The sequence below is a fragment of the Rhododendron vialii genome, chromosome 1a, assembly GCF_030253575.1.
Source record: "Rhododendron vialii isolate Sample 1 chromosome 1a, ASM3025357v1".
Lineage (NCBI taxonomy): Eukaryota > Viridiplantae > Streptophyta > Magnoliopsida > Ericales > Ericaceae > Rhododendron > Rhododendron vialii.
In genome coordinates this window covers 12,830,210-12,843,236 of record NC_080557.1, presented here as the reverse complement: position 1 = coordinate 12,843,236, position 13,027 = coordinate 12,830,210, and the positions used below count along the sequence as shown (strand labels likewise).

At 40.1% G+C, this 13,027-nt stretch overlaps 1 protein-coding gene across 2 annotated transcripts in view; it reads right to left on the bottom strand.

Annotated features, from left to right (window-relative positions):
• The window catches only part of LOC131302365 (disease resistance protein RPV1-like), a 310,054-nt gene that overhangs the window by 27,460 nt on the left and 269,567 nt on the right, over positions 1-13,027 (bottom strand). The window lies entirely within an intron of this gene.

Sequence of the window (13,027 nt, the reverse complement as noted above, 5' to 3'; positions counted from 1 at the left end):
TATGTTTGTCATTTGCACATGGGATGGAGTACGAAAAAGAATAACTTTAATTTGATATATCTAGGCATCTTGAATTGTATCCGGAGCTCTATCATGTCGTTAAAAACATCGATCATAATCGGTATCAAATACAAACTCATTATCATCTATTGCTCAAAATATATACAAACTCAATAAGGGATTTGAAAACATTCAATAATATCTCTAATTTCAATTGAATATTGAAAAATTGAAGAAGGCTAACATTTTTCCAATGGAGTTTGAGAAATCCATATAAAATACCAAACTATGAATGATTTTTTAATTTTTTGAATCCACTACTGCACAGTGCCGGCATTTGAAATTTGGAAGTTCACTAAATGAAAAATCCACTAGGGTCGAGTTGTGCACAGTGCCAACTGTTTTGGTACTTGTTTAACTTTTCAGGTTAAGTTGTTTTATGTTAAATTATTGTAGATTAGAGTGTGGAGTTTTTTTCTGTAATTAGATCTCATCTTTTATATCATTTCACTTTGGTTAATTGAACTTAGTTTTGAAATACTATTTTGGGTCTCTTTTCTTGAATAAAAAATAGAGAATTTAGGACTAGTATATAGCAAAAAATAAGGGGAAACAATATAGCGGTGCAAATCTACATAAGTTGGGATAACTTTTTTTTACATATAATAATTGTATTTTTTAAAATTATTGCCGTGATGACTGTCCCTACTAGAACCCCTGGTGCCTGGAGTGATGAACAAGGTGCAAACAAATTTTTTAAGTTTGTTCAGTATTCAAGCCAAAATTTAGACAATCTACTATTGGACTCGATACGGCAGAACTACAGGGGGCTCTAAGGGCCGTCCCTGCCCAAAGTTAATCACTCTGCTTGGTTTAACTTTTTGAGAGTAACTTTTAACTCTCGGCACAGTTTTTAATAAATCTTTCTTTATATCTCTCCACTAATTACCACTCAACTTTCAAAAATAACTTTCTAAGATGTAAACCAAACAAAGTGAATATTTTCTCTAGTAATTAGTATAAGTTTGACTGTATTTCATGTAGTTGGTACATTTATTCGTTGTAATTCAAATGATTATGATAAATCTTGTCACAATTCAATTAATTAGTTTTACATCGCCATATGAAATTTTCTCACTACCTTTATAGATAAGAAGATAAGAGATAAGAAATTAGTATTTGGGGCTTTAGGTATGAGAAGCAAATTAAAGAAAAGCAACTCTCACACCTCCAACAACTCAATCTCGCTTTCAATCACTTCAACTTCTCCCCCTTTCCACCCTCTTTTAGTCGCTTCACGAGCTTATCCCATCTCAATCTATCATATTCCTTTTGTTGGGATTTGTCCCACATTGGTTAATTATCTCTTTCAAAACTAGTATATGAGCTTGGGTGGCCTCTCCACTCTTTGCCAATTGGTTTGGAGTTGGATGCTTTAACATGGTATCAGAGGTAGGGTTTCAGAGAATTTGTTCCCCCTTATTTGTGTCATAAGTGCACCGTTGTTTGTTGTGATTCAAGTATTATGATTCCTTTGTTTACCTCTCCACGTACGAGTTGGGTGTCGCACGTGCGGGGGAATGTTGGAATTTGTCTCACATTGGTAGTATATGAGTTTGAGCGGCTACACCACTCTTTGTCAATTGGTTTGGAGTTAGATGCTTTGTCAATTGGTTTGGAGTTAGATGCTTTAACACCTTTCTCCAGGCTCAATCCCATAGGAAATCACCCGCCTATCCAAACTCGTTTCACTCGATCTCTCTTTTAATTCCATGGACGATATGTTCCTGCCTGGTAAACTAAGACTTGAACCGCACAATTTCAAAACCCTGGTCATGAACCTGACCCAACTAGAAAACCTGAAGCTTACCGGAGTAAACATATCTTTAGGTCTACCCGATTCCTTGCTGAATTTGTCCTCTCTAGCGACTCTTGACCTTGCTGAGACCGGACTCAATGGAAAACTACCCAATTCAATTGCTATCTTGGGTTTTTAAATTGCCTGGATCTCTCTTGCAATGAACTATCTAGGCCTCTTCCCGAGTCGCTTGGAAACCTCACCAAGATTAGTGTACAAAGTTTATGGGAAAACGATTTGAACAGTCAAGTCCCATCTACTCTGTCAAATCTTGAGCTACTCAGCAATCTCTGTATTTTTGGCAACAGTTTCAATCGTACAATTCCCGAGTTCTTTTCTGGTATTACCTCTTTATTAAAGTAAAGGGCAGGCTGGGACCATTCCCAACGGTGTATAAAATGTTGTACAAGATTTTCTTTGCAACACAAAAAGAAGGCTGCAAAAAGATGTTCTATATACCCATTAATAACGTACGTACCCACTTGAGAAAAATGGAAAAGCCTTTCAATAACTTTCTTGTATTTGCATTGGACAACACTATAGCATAATGGCCAGTTAAGATTTTCTATTCTTAGTTCTGTCATGTGTGGCTTGTTAATATTTTGCTCGAGATCGGTTTGTTACACAAAAAGAACAAGCAGTCATAAAAATTTCAAACTCCTGACAATTGATTCGTGTCAGGCATTGATTGAAGTTCATTTGAGATCGATTTGTGTTTTACATCGACTAAGGCACGTTTGAGATTGACTAATCAAATAAACAAATCAAAGCTTGGATATAACTTTAAACTCTTAAGTTTCAAGCCAACCTTGAACAATTCACTTGTCGACTTGTTCCGTTTGTTTATCAGCTCTCTACTTAATGCAAAACTTCCATTGTTCCTCCAAGATATGCTGAGTTGGAACTCCCATACGTCCCTGTAATCTAAAGTTGCCTCTTTTGCATGATTACTACAAGAGAGGCTGATCCACAACACGGTGGATCCTCTGTACCAAATTTCCTGTACCTCTATATCGAAATATATTTGGGGTCGCTAGATTGGGTGAAATTTTTTTTTTTCAAAATTTTATGTGATCCAACGGCTAGCAATGCATTTCGGTGTAGAGATACAGAGAGTTTCGGTATAGAGGATCACCCTTAGGTCCACAAGAACTGGCTAACAAATGTAATGATTTCTTTACTTAGAGTGACTTTCAGGTGCATTGATTTTATGTTAGTAGTAGTCAGCACATCCTTTGCTCTTATATGTTTTGACACCAGGCTAGTTTTGACACCAGGCTCTTATATTTAGAATTTGTTCTAAATCAGTCAAAAGTGTTTGTTTCTTTCTTCTGTCCCGGAAAGTTGCTGGAGTTGCTCACACCCATATATCTTACTTATAAGATAGTTCTGCAGTGTGATAAAGTTGTTGAACTTTCCGGGACCATTACCGGAGAGGATGCTGACCGAAACATAGATATCATTGCCATATTGACATTCAAAGTTTATGTTCACTGATTCTTCGAGGAGCAGGATATTTGCTTATCTTATATCAGTAGCATTTTACGTATATACTCCTACTATCGTATACTCTTTCTTGTTTTGTAGACTTTAAAATACTTTCCAGAAGTCCAACAAAATATGTAAGGTTCTTGAGCTGAGCTAATTTTTTTCATAATACCTGACCACAAAATTTTGAGTTTGGAAGTACGTATGTACAAGAAAACAACGTAACATTTTTGTTATGCTTTTTTCTAGGCTGAAAGAGGAGGAAAGTACTACACCAGATATTTCCAATAATTGATTGAACTTCAGGAGTGCAGATAACATTTAAACCAATCCACTTATCACATAATATTATCGATCATCTTGAGTTAGCTCAGCTTATATCAATAAACTGACAATATCTAAATCGTAGGCCTTCAAGGTTTGTGGTTAGTGAGCTGCAGCTTTTGGAGGCAACAGAAATGACCATTTTATGTGGGAACTTAGTCTCTTTGTATGAATGTGGAAACAACTGCAAATCTGGACTTCACCCATCATCAATCCATATTCCTGCATCAACCATGTTTTGGCCATTTCTATTGACATTCTTGTGGTTTTCATCTGCTTATTTATGTTCGTCTATAGATCCTCAAGCAAGACCCTTGCCTTACTGGACTTCCAACGGTACTTCACATTGCAAATTTCTTCAGCCATTCCCAGTGTAGCATTGGGTTTGATTAATTTTGGATTAGGTATTTGGATCATTGTAGAGAAATTGATATCGCAAGATAGCATAATACCTCTGCATGGATAGCTAACAGTGCTATTCCAGGGGTTCACATGTTTATTTCTGGCTATAACTGTGAGCCTCCGAAGGCAACGGTATCTACATATCATGACCATAAGGCTTTGTTCTGTAAACGTATTCTTATTTTCAGGATTTCTCTTTATTCCTTCAATGTGGGTATCTATTGTGGACAAAGTTGTGTCAGTTAAGCGTGTGCATGTGTGCTAGATATGTTATCGTTTTGTGCAGCAATTCTATTGCTCTTTTGTGCATTTGGGGACGAAAAGTATGCAGAAACCAATATTGATGCACTTCATGAACCTTGACAAGGTGAATCAGCTGATAGTGGGAATGAAAACATAAAGCCTTTCTCAAATGCCGGATTTTTTAGCAGAATGTGGATTTGGTGGTTGAACCCATTAGTACTTAAACAGGGTAAGGAGAAAGTTCTTGTGGACAAAGACATTCCAAAGTTGAGGCAAGTGGATCGAGCGGAGACATGTTACTTTGTAATTAAGGAGAAGCTAAGCAAAGAGAAAGAGAAAGGAACACTGAATCATTCAGTTTTGAAAACAGTATTTCTCTGGCAGTTGAAAGCTATTTAGTTTCTGGGTTTTGTGTGTTGATCAAGGCACTCACACTGGCTACCGGCCCATTGTTTCTGAAAGCTTTCATTTTGGTTGCCGAAGGAAAAGGAACGTTTAAATATGAGGGATATGCTCTCACTGCAGGCCTCTAGCTTCCTTGGGAAATGCTTCGAATCACTGTGAAAGAGGCAATGGAGCTTCAGAACTAGACTAATTGGGCTCCAAATAAGGTCCTTGCTAACTGCAGCAATTTATCAGAAGCAACTAAAACTCTCAAATGATGCTAAGACAAACCATATTCTTGGTCAAATAACAAATTATGTCATGGTGGATGCTTATAGAATAGGTGAATTCCCATATTGGATTCATCAGACATGGACAATAGGCCTTCAGATCTGCCTTGCATTTTTTATCGTATACTACGCTTAGGGGACTGCAGCTGTTGCAGCGATGGTAGTGATCGTATTGACTGTGTTGGCAAATTATCCAGTGGCCAAATTATAGCATAAGTATTTGGCAAAGCTTATGGTGGCACAAGACAGGAGGCTTAAGGCTATGGCAGAGGCACTGGCGAACATGAAAGTCTTAAAATTATATGCTTGGGAGACTCATTTCAAGAATGAGGTAGAAAAGTTAAGGAGAGAAGAATCTGTTAAATTGTGTATTTGGTGTTGGAATCAATTGTCTCTCATTAAAGAATAAAGTCAAGATACAACCACACATATATAGGAAAATGACACAACCTATTAGGAAAGAATAAATATGAAAAGAGAATGATAATATGCAATCCCGAGATTATGGAATTGAGATCCTGATTGATTGCTTCATTGTGCAGTGCTAATTGATAGTTGCCTTCTTTTGCATATTGTCCGCTAATACTCCCCCTCAAGGTGGAGCATGGAGGGACATAATGCCCAACTTGGACCGTAGATGACAGAACTGGTTGACCCCCAATGCCTTGCTGAAAATGTTTGCTATCTGTTCAGTAGAGGCAATGTGACTAAGGTGAAGGAGCCCTTGTTGTACCCTTTCCCTAACGAGGTGGCAGTCGATTTCAATGTGTTTGGAGTGCTCATGGAAAATCGGATTCCGGGCAATGTGCAAAGCAGCCTGATTGTCGCAATATAAGGTGATGGGTGATGACTGGGAAACCGTTAAATCACCGAGTAAAGTGTGAAGCCACAATAGCTCGCAAACGGTCAAAGCCATGGCCCGATATTCAACTTCGACGGAGGATCGGGAAACGACACTCTGCTTTTTAGTGCGCCAAGAGACAGGGCTGCCACCAAGAGTAATAAAATAACCTGCAGTCGAGCGATGAGTCATGGGACAACTGGCCAGTCAGAGTCAGTGTATTCGGCGAGAGTGAGATCGGAACTGGTAGGAAAGAGAAGGCCATGGGAAATGGAACCCTTGAGGTAGCGTAGAAGACGAGTGGTAGCATCAAGGTGAGGGACCCGTGGGGTGTGCATGAACTCACTAAGCATATTAACAGTGAAGGTGATATCCGGCCGTGAAATGTTGAGGTAGATCAGGCGGCCAACGAGCCGGCGGTAGGAACTCAGATCCGAGTGGGGTTCACCAGAATCGGCTATGAGTTTAAGATGCTGCTCCATTGGGGAAGAGGCCTGGCGACAACCGGATTGACCGGCATCATCGAGGATGTCAAGAATGTATTTGCGCTGATTAATAAAAATTCCTGTGGCAGAGCGGGCGACTTCAATGCCCAGAAAATACTTAAGCTTGCCAAGATCCTTTAACTGAAACTGACTCGACAGGAACCCTGTAAGCAACAGATAGAAGCCAAATTGTTGCCTGCAATAAGTAAATCATCAACATATACGAGAACAACGAGAATATTAGAACCAGTTCGCCGAGTAAAGAGGGAGTGGTCAGCTTGAGACTGTTTAAACCCGGCAGAGAGAAGGACGGTAGACAGTTTTGAGTACCAATTGTAGGATGCCTGTTTGAGCCCATAGAGTGACTTTTGTAATTGACAGACACGCGTCTCCCCCTGTCGGCCACATCCCGGAGGAAGGGACATGTAAACATCTTCGTCGAGGTTGCCATGTAAAAAGGCATTGTTAGCATTTAACTGGTGTAAAGGCCAGTTGCGAGCAGCCGCAATAGTGAGTACACAACGGACGGTGAACAACTTTGCAACAAGAGCGAAAGTGTCATGATAGTCCAACCCCTCAACTTTAGTATAACTTTTGGCTACCAAGCGTGCTTTGTAACGTTCTACGGATCCATTTGCTTTTAATTTAGTTTTAAAAACCCATTTACAACCAATTGGTTTTTTGCCAGGAGGAAGAGGGGTAGGGCCCAGGTGTTATTGCTTTCAAGGGCGTTGGGTTTGTGAGAAATGGCATCACACCAGTGTGTGTGCTTGATGGCTTGACTATAGGAAAATGGGTCATGTGAATGTGATAAAGCCGAGAGAAAAGCAAAGTGAGATGGGGAAAAATGTGAGTAGGAAATAAAATCACTTAACTGATAGACCGTGCCTGAAGACTATGGTGGAGCAGTGGTAAAGGCAGCTGTGGTGGAAGGAAGGGTAGGACAAAGGTAGTCCCGAAGATAACCCGGAGGGCAATGAGCTCGGGATGGTCTAGAGGGAACGGTTGAGGATGAGGGTTCCAGGGAGTTGGTGTGGAGGTCGGATGGGATGTAGTGGGTAGGGGGGGCCGACGGGAGGTTGGGCTGAGGGGCTGGGGACAGGTTAGGGGAGCTGGAGGTGGGTGTATTGGAAATAGGAGGAGTGGTTAGTTGGGGTGTAGCAGGAGAGGTGAGAGGTTCGGCTGGGTAGAGGTCAGTGAGACTAGGGGACGGGTTTGCGGGGGTGGAATATAATGGGGGCCGGTGGTGTGGAAGGGAAAAATATTCTCAAAAAAGGTGACGTCCCGAGAGATAAAAAATGTGTTCGTGTCGAGATTAAAAAGGCGGTATCTGCTGTGGTGGGGAGGATATCCAAAAACACACAAGGGACACCGCGGGGTTGAAATTTATCGCGGTCGACACGGTATGTCTGAGCACAGCAGAGACATCCAAAAACACATAAGATTTTGTAATTTGGGGCTTGGTGATAAAGGCGTTCATACGGTGAGACATTTTTAAATTTTTTTGTGGGAGTGCGATTAATAAGATAAACCGCTGCTAAGACACACTCACCCCAAAATTTGATGGGAAGATGGGCTTGGAAACGTAAGCAGCGTGCCACATTTAATAGGTGACGATGCTTACGTTCAACAACGCCATTTTGTTGAGGGGTATCAACACAAGTTAGTTCTTGTAAAATTCCATTATCATGAAATAATTTTTGAATGGGACGAGATAGAAATTCGGAGCTGTTATCAGAACAGAAAAATTTAACTCAGGCATTGAATTGTGTTCTGACCATGTTGAGAAAAAATTCAATTTTGGAAAAGCATCTGATTTGTAACGCAATAAATACACCCAAGTAGTATGCATGCAATCATCAACGATTGTAAGAAAATAACGTGCCCCACATGTTGAAGGAGTATGATAGCCACCCCAAATGTCAATAAATATTCGATCAAACGGAACAACACTTTTATTGAGAATAATTTCAAAAGGTAATCTAGTATGTTTCCAACGCAAACAAGCGTCACAAGGACAAGCATTATTAGTAGGGTTTTTAACAAGAGAACGAGGTAAACTAACGGGTGAGGGATGACCTAATCTTTGGTGCCATAGGGTGGAGTTATCGGTTGGAGTTGTGAGGGCAGTGGAAGGTGGTGTGCAGAGGTAGTACAAGCCATTGTGTGCCTCACTCGCTCCAATCACAGTCTTCGACTTCAGGTCCTGAAATAGGCAGAAAGTAGGAAAAAAGAAAACAATGCACTTAAGGTCACGGCATAATTTTTGTACAGATAATAAATTGAAACGAAAACTAGGGACATGCGATACATCAAAAAGAGTAATGGAAGGGGTGACAGTTATAGTTCCTGTATGAAAGACCACATGAATAGAGCCAGAGGCGGACTGGATTGGCAAAATTTGATCGGTAACTATATATGAGTTAAAAAGGGATAGATGGGCCGTCATGTGAAAGGAAGCCCCACTATCAATAATCCAATCATGTGAAATAAAATTGGTATTACCGGAAAAAAATGCAGATGGATGTTCGTAAAAATCATATGCTTGGGATGCTTCGGCAGGGCTCAAGTGGGGATTGAAATTCATGACGGACGATTGTGCTGCATAATTGGACTGGTTAGATGGTGGACGCGAGGGTCGGTTGAAGAACCAATCGGGGTACCCAATGAGTTGAAAACAACCTGACTGGTGGTGACCCGTCTGGTTGCAATGTGTACAAGAGGCATTGGGATCTTTGCCTCCGCGAGTGTGCGGTTCCTACTGGATGTCCCCTCATGGAGGATATGCCCCACTGCAGCTATCTCCCCGTGGCTGATTGGGGCGAGTTATAGGTAGTTGCCGAGGGGATTGTTGTTGTCGGATTGGAGGGCCTGCATAGAGACGCTGCCGTGCTTGAAGAGAGTTGAAGTTTTTGGGTTGGTTTTGTTGGTAGGGCCGCTGGTCATGAGAGTTCCGCCATTGGTTATTGTTAGAGATGGACCAAGACAGCTGAGGCCCAAACCTCTGACTCATCATTGCGGAGTCCGCCTGGTTGGGTTGAGTAGTCGTTGGAGGCATCTTGGTTTGTTCTTCTGAGATCAATAAGCCGTAAACCTTCCCAATGTCGGGGAGTGGCTCCATGGCAAGGATATGACTGCGAAGGACATGGTAGGGTTGATTGAGGCCCATGAAGAGTTGATAGACTCGTTCGTTTGACACCCTTGTTTGCCATGTAGCAGTGGTGTTGCATGTGCAGGTCGGAAGGAGAGTGATTGCATCAAGTTGGTCCCAAAGAGTTTTGAACTTGTTGTAATAGTTGGTAATGTCGAGATTAACTTGTTGGAGATTGGTAATCTCCTTCTGAATTTTGAAGATGGTAGTGTTGTTGCCTTGAATAAATCTGGACTCAAGATTACGTCATAGCTTGTACGTTGTGCGGCAACTTGTTAGGGTTGGAGTGATGGTGTTGCTAATGCTGTTCAACAACCATGAGAGGACCATTGTAGAAACTCGTTTCCACAGAGGTTGAATATCAAGATCTACGGGACAGGGTGGGGTGTTATCAATGAAATCCAATTTAATTTTTGGCACAAAGGGCCATTGTGATTGAATAGCTCCAGGACCCACAGTTGGTATGGGTTAGGGCAATATCAACAAGAGGGGTGCGGGGGTGATCGGCTGAATGAAGAAAGTAAGGAGAAGAGAGATTAGAAATAAGTTTCTAAACCTTTTCTTGTGCCTCAACCATGTCGGTAAAGATGACTTTGAGGCTGAAGGTATCGAGTTCTTCCAATTCTGTGGTGGGTTTAATTTTGTGGGGAAGGCAGAGTAAGAGAACGTAGACCACGCTCTGATATCATGTTAAATTGTGTATTTGGTGTTGGAATCAATTGTTTCTCATTAAAGAATAAAGTCAGGATACAACCACACATATATAGGAAAATGACACAACCTATTAGGAAAGAATAAATATGAAAAGAGAATGATAATACGCAATCCCGAGATTATGGAATTGAGATGCTGATTGATTGCTTCATTGTGCAGTGCTAATTGATAGTTGCCTTCTTTTGCATAGTGTCCGCTAATAGAATGAAACAATTTGTTAGCAGTCTTGCAACAAAAAGGATACTATATGGTTCTATTTTGGGTATCCCCAACCATGGTATCAGTTGCTACCTTTTGGGCTTGCTACTTACTTGGGATTCCTATCAATGCCAGTAATGTGCTCACATTTCTTGCGGCTTTCTCGCGTTCTTCAGGAGCCCATAAGAATGATCCCTGATGTTGGGGCAGTGTTTATTGAAGCAAAGGTTTCATTCTATCGAATCATGAAGTTTCTCAATGCACCTGAATTGCAGAATTGATATGCCAAGAAAACACGCTATGCGGAGGGACTCAACCAGGCTATATCTATTAGTACCACCAGAATTTCATGGGATTCTAGCTCTTTAAAGCCAACTCTAAGTGATAAGATAGCTCTCATGTGGCGGGTGATGATCTAATTCCTTATGGGAAATATACAGTCACTAGATAAGGCAAGAGTTTTTTGTTATTTTTAATTTTTTTATATCACTCGATAGATGTTTAGCCTATCTCTAAGGGGATAGGGAAGGGGGTATCACTAAGCAGTATAAGGGTGGGGCAAGCGCAAAGGACATCAACCACCACACTAAGCACTCGCGATCCTGGCGAGAATCAAACTCTCACCATCCATGTGGAAGAGTTGAGGAACTGTCGTCGGAGTATAACTCCGTTGGCAGATTTTTGTTGTTCAAAATATAGTTTTTGTCGAACTTGTATAAGGCAGATGCTATATATTGAAGTATATTTGCATTGCTTGCTCAAGAATTCGGTACTGATCATAGCACTCTCTCTCTCTCTCTCTCTCAACTTTTGAGAGCCTCTCTATCTAAACTTTTCTCCTTCTAGGGTTTTCTTAGGAGTCCACCACCCCCTTCCTCTGACCACCCTCTTCTTCACCTCCTAGCCTTGTCATGCTACACTTGCGCCTCCCCTCCCTCTCCACCATCCGCCTCCATCCTCCCCCCTCCCCCACTACCCTCCCCTCCCCCTCAGGTAAATTTTTTTTGAACAGTAAAACTGCAACGTAATGGATGCGTGCAATTTAACGATAAGAATTAAACTATGAAATTATGAATATGTCAACAGATTAAAATTCGTTTAATATCGCTAAAAGAAATTTAACGATATTTACTTTTTCAAACTTGCAAGTTCAACTCTTAATTTCACGAAATGATTTTGTCACTCCCTTTTTTGTTAACGGCACTCTCCTGCAAGTGTACTTTTGCACAAAAAATACACTTGCAGGGGAGTGCCATTAACAAAAAAAGGGAGTGGCAAAATCAACAGCCTAAATAAACTATTGTGTAGACTTTCATATTGAATTTGGCCCAAATACTCGGTTACAATAAACTAGCGTTATACCCCTTCAATGATTTCTTCTTACTGTTTTATGCATCGAACGGGCACAATGCTAGTTAATAAACAAAAACCCACTCAAGAGGTGTGCAAAGTCTGCGGAATAATTTTCTGTGAGAATTCGCCGGTAAAAGTTACTCCCTCCGTACATTTTTAAATGTCCCGCTTCGTAACTCCAACTTATTAGGAAAAAATCATCATTACATTTGTCACATCAACTTTTACCTCTACTTTCTCTATTTACCCTCTATGGAGACATAATCATTACACTTTTACTCACTAACTTTTCAAAATGGAATATACTTTTAGGGGCAAAATAGAAAATGTACCAACTTTACTCACTAACTTTACAAAAGGGACACTTATTAAAGGACAACCCAAAATGGAATACTAAACTTTAAAAATGAGACGGAGGGAGTAATAATAGGGAAATAGCTACGTTTGTGGCTCTTTTATTTCAAATTGGAACTTTGTTAGGGATGATACATATGTATAACACAAAATATAGAGAAAGACGTGTGAGAGAGAGGAATCTATTCAAAAGAATTGAACGGGCACATAATAGCATTGTGCCCGCTTGATGCACGTGAACATATCTATAGTGATTACTATTGATAATTTTTACTTTGTTCTTGTTTCTTTTTTGAATTTGCCGGATTAATTAAAGTTGGCACATTTTTTTTCCATTTTCAGTGACCCTTGATTATTTTAGTTTTTTGAGTTTTGATAATTCAAAGGAAAATCCGTGGGGCCTTTTTTATAATCCGTAGTCATGACATTCGACGGTAGGCATTCACGGGCTATGCCATTACTTCACAAAAGAGAGAATTAGTGAGGTCAAATTTTTTTTTTTTTTTTGCCAATATTGTACACATGAGCGGGAGTTAGCGGGGTGTTAGTATGTTAGTCAACATGAGGTTCAGAGGCTTATCGATAGCCCTAGAGATGGATCAAGGAATATAGCCTAGTGGGGCACTTGTCAATCGTAATGGCGAAAATTTATATTTTTTAGTCAACCACAGGAAGATCGTACAAATTGAGGCATGCATTAACAATTACAAAAGTTTATAATGCGTACCTTAAGTTAAATTAGATAAAAATGAGCACAAAATCTCAAATAAAAATTTTAAAATATGTTTTAAATGAACATCGACAAGTTTTAGAATGATCGAGCTAGTTTGTTAATTACTTTATTTTTAAAATATTTCTCTCAGACGGTTAAAAATAAAGGGAATAAAAAAAGAATAGTTTCAAATAGACAAACAACTCGTAAATCAACAAATATAAATGCAC